This window comes from Ptychodera flava, chromosome 17 (genome assembly GCF_041260155.1).
Source record: "Ptychodera flava strain L36383 chromosome 17, AS_Pfla_20210202, whole genome shotgun sequence".
Classification (NCBI taxonomy): Eukaryota; Metazoa; Hemichordata; class Enteropneusta; family Ptychoderidae; genus Ptychodera; species Ptychodera flava.
Window position 1 is genome coordinate 2,053,916 of NC_091944.1, and position 4,159 is coordinate 2,058,074.

The following is a 4,159-nucleotide window of genomic DNA, read 5'->3' on the forward strand; positions in this document are numbered from 1 at the left end:
TTGTAAAATAAGTCGTATGCTTTTGCCGTTACCTAACTTTCCAAATTCACGGTAGACTTTCCGCAATAGTAGTTGGAGATTTTGTTCAATATATCGCGCGTGGTGGAAACTACAATTATCCATAATCACACAGTCACCTACAGCCAAACAACCTTTTGTTAAAAGTGTAATAACTAAATGGTATTATGTCAGGATTTTATTCGCCAAGTTTGGTCAAAATGACACCATTCAAAGCAACAGGAAGGAAGTTAGAAAATTATGTAGTGATATAATTTCATTAAAGCTCCATGCTAAATTCAAGCGTAAAGCGGATGTATAAAAAGTCTAACATGCACAAATATCTCAAGTCTATGAATATTTTACTTTTGAACTGGTATGAAAATGGAGCTGCCTTCTAGCTGCATCGTAAACTGTGATTTGTGAATGCTTTAGTGGGGTGAAGGCGATGTGAGACACCTGAGTGTGGTGAACGCGATAGCGGGCAGGATGAGCGCTACACAAAGGAGTTTATCCCGGAATCCCGAGGACACCGCGACATTGCACTTTTTATATGATATCCAATATTTACGGCTACTAGATTATACAATATCGAAGTTAGATTGGCTCGGCTAGATCTATAGGGTGGTGAAATATCCGATATATATCGGATATTTACCCGTAATTTGACAGAATTCAGTATCGCCTAGTATCAAGGTTAGAGTCAGTCCCTGGAATCATGGATGTAAAAAATAGCATGCTTGAATTAAGTCGAATTTTACCAGAACAGTAAGGCGGTGAAATTTCCGATATATATCGGATATTTACCCGCGATTCGTCAAAATCTAGTATCGTTTAGTATCGAAATTACAGTCAGTCCATGAAGTCGGTTTTATGAAAACATGTACATGTAAGGTGGTGAAATGTCCGATATAGGCTATATCGAATCCCCGACTGAAACTAACTCACTACTTCACAGACTCAGATAACGCATTTCATTGCTAGGAAACCTGGCCTGCGCTGCCTAATTCCAAATAGGTTCGTATGGATATAGGAGAGACACCAAAGAAACTACGATTTTAAAAATTATTTTAATTTTTAACATTTCACCGACTTCAACTCTAGGCGCATCGTACCGTGCATTTGTAATGCATTTGCATTGTTTGGATGTCTCGAAACTACCGAAAGCGTACAATGACCGGACTACAAAAAACGGGGGGGGGGGGGGGGATCTTGAAACGTTTTCGCGCATGCTCATTTAAGCTTTTGTCAAATTCCAACGCTATCAACTCACTATGTTGATTGCATGCCAAAGAAGTCTGCCGTCAGTCATCGGCCTACGTACGACAATGCGACAAATTATTTTGTTCAAAGAGTAGACAATTAAATGACAAAACGTCGATAATATGGCTGATATAAGGATTATTTTGATTCATTAGTAACAGTGATGGAACCGGCATAATTTACGATGGTGGACATGTTTTCTCTCGCCTGCGCGATTGCGCAAATCGCGCATTTCCGAGCCATTGTCTGCCCTGGTAAAGTTACTGACAGCGCGGAAGTCGGCAGATCGTCCATGTAGCCGACACGAACACGAAGGGCTACCAAAAACTATGAAAAATAGTAAAGAATGAGCTACAAAAACACTATCAGTTGTAAGTTGCAGGTAGAATAAGTCTGTGCCTTTGTAAAAATACTATAAAAATAGTAGAAAGTGAAGAACCAGCTGAAAGTTAGTTGAGGAGACCTTAACCGCATATCATTTGCATCTCATTGTCGGCTACATGGACTGTGTGCCCGGAAGTCGCGCACAAAACAAAGCAGGCAAAGACGCCGAAGGAAGTGGATGTTTACTGAGTGTTCCACTATAATAAGTTGTGCAAACAAACATAAGATGCCAGGTCGCACCCATTTACACCTAGAACTATGGCCAGAGCGGGCACACAGTCCATGTAGCCGACAATGAGATGCAAATGATATGCGGTTAAGGTCTCCTCAACTAACTTTCAGCTGGTTTTTCACTTTCTACTATTTTTATAGTATTTTTTACAAAGGCACAGACTTATTCTACCTGCAACTTAAAACTGACGGTGATTTTGTAGCTCATTCTTTACTATTTCTAATGGTTTTTGGTAGCCGGTAACACACACTTCGTGTTCGTGTCGGCTACATGGACGATCTGCCCTAGAGCGTCCAACTTCTCCGATATTGGATATAAACCCGCGATTCGACAGAATCTAGTATCGTTCGGTATCGAAGTTAGAGTCAGTCCTTGGAAGTCGGGTTTGACCAGAAATGCACGGTCACGATATATATCGGATATTTAACTTGGATTTGACAGAATCTAGTATCGTCTAGTATCGATATTTGAGTCCCCAAATCGCCAATAAATATCTAGTAAATATCGGCGACTTCACAGACCGTGCGTGCCAAGGCACAGGGCAAGTCATTCTAGTATTGTGTACTATCGATATCAGAGTCCCCAAATTGCCGATAAACATCCAATTAGATATCGATGATTTCACTGATCTGGCGTACCGAAGCACACGGCAAGTCATTCTACTATTGTCCAGTATCGATATCAGAGTCCCCAAATCCCTGATAAACATCGGGTAAATTTCGGCGATCTCTTAGACCGGGCATGCAACTGCACAAAGCAATTACAGTGAAATTCGATCAAGCTGCAGAGCTTCATTTAACAAGGTGCTGTTTCAACAGATATGTATCAGCGATTTTTACGACATTAACGGCTGGACTTGATGTGGTCTTGTTTACATTTTTAATCAGCTACATGCTCTCAGCACAGTCCCTCTATAAGGGACTGTGCTCTCAGTTACACAACACACCAGGGCCACTCCATGCATGTCAGATAGAGAAACATTAACAAGTCACCACACCTTGCAATGTCATGTATCTGTCTTTTTTATCATGATGAAGAAGTGAGCGTGCATTCAGACACCTACATATAAAAATACCCGAATAGCTTCATTTATGGTCCTTGACACTCACATATCAGCTGTGCATAGACTCCAGTAATTGTGCCATTCAGTCGATCACACCGGTCGGCACCCCTTAAAGCTAGTGGCACACTCCTCTAAGTACTTCCGTCGCAGTATACTCGTCAACGTCACCTGGCGTACAAAAGCTGGTCACAAAAGTTGCCTTAAACAAGGCGCCGATATTAGGGTTCGTGTGACTGCTAGCTGAATTTGACAGCGGGCATTGCAATCTGTCGTGCCGTCTTTGACTTTCAAGTGTACAATAAAACATACATCACTGATCGATCTTCTGACTGACGAGGTTTTAAACTGCAGCCTTATGAACATTGGGGCGACTTAACCGATCCAAATGCCTTTCGCAAACTTGAAAGTGCTCGCACTATGAAAGATATGAGTAAAATTTCAGTTGAATGTGTGTATTGGTTCTGGAGAAGAAGATTTTTAAGATTAAATTGTGATTTAAACAAAATCCAATATGGCGGCCAAATTACGTGACTGATCAAAACGCCTTTCGCAAACTTAAAGGACTACCACTAGGGAAAATAAGTGTAAAATTTTAGTTCAATCAGTGTATTTGTTCTGGAGGAGAAGATTTTAAAGATTAAATTACGATTTTTCACAAAATCCAATATGGCGGCGAAACCATGAGACCGATTCAAATGCCTTTTGCACACTTGAAAGAGAACACACTATCGATGATAGATGTAGAAGCTTTTTGCAAACTTGAAAGATATCAATGTAAGGGTGACATGAGTAAAATTTCATATTAATCAGTGTTTTGGTTCTGGAGAAGAAGATTTTTAAAGATTAAATTACGATTTTTTGCAAAATTCAATATGGCGGCCAAACCACATGACCAATCCAAACGCCTTTTGCAAACTTGAAAGATATTACACTTTAGATGATAGATGTAAAATTTTAGTTCAATCGGTGTGTTAGTTCTGGAGAAGAAGATTTTTAAAGATTAAATTGTGATTTCACAAAATCCAAAATGGCGGCCAAACCACGTGACCGATCGAAATGCCTTTTGCAAACTTGAAAGAGATCACTGTAAGCATGACATGAGTAAAATTCCAGCTTAATCAGTGTTTTGGTTCTGGAGAAGAAGATTTTTAAAGATTAAATGACGATTTTTTGCGCAATCCAATATGGCGGCCAAACCACGTGACCAATCGAAACGCTTT